Raw genomic sequence first — 204 nt, forward strand, 5'->3', positions numbered from 1 at the left:
GAGAGAGAGACAGACAGACAGACAGTTAGATGGACTGAGTGAGTGAGTGAGAGAGAGAGACAGACAGACAGTTAGATGGACTGAGTGAATGAGTGAGAGAGAGAGACAGACAGTTAGATCAGGGGTGTCAAACTCATTTTAGTTAAGGGGCCACATACTACCCATTTTGATCTCAAGTGGGCCAGACCAGTAAAATCATAGCAT

This window comes from Anarrhichthys ocellatus, unplaced genomic scaffold (assembly GCF_004355925.1).
Source record: "Anarrhichthys ocellatus isolate YVR2014 unplaced genomic scaffold, GSC_Weel_1.0 scaffold571, whole genome shotgun sequence".
In the NCBI taxonomy this organism is placed as follows: Eukaryota; Metazoa; Chordata; class Actinopteri; order Perciformes; family Anarhichadidae; genus Anarrhichthys; species Anarrhichthys ocellatus.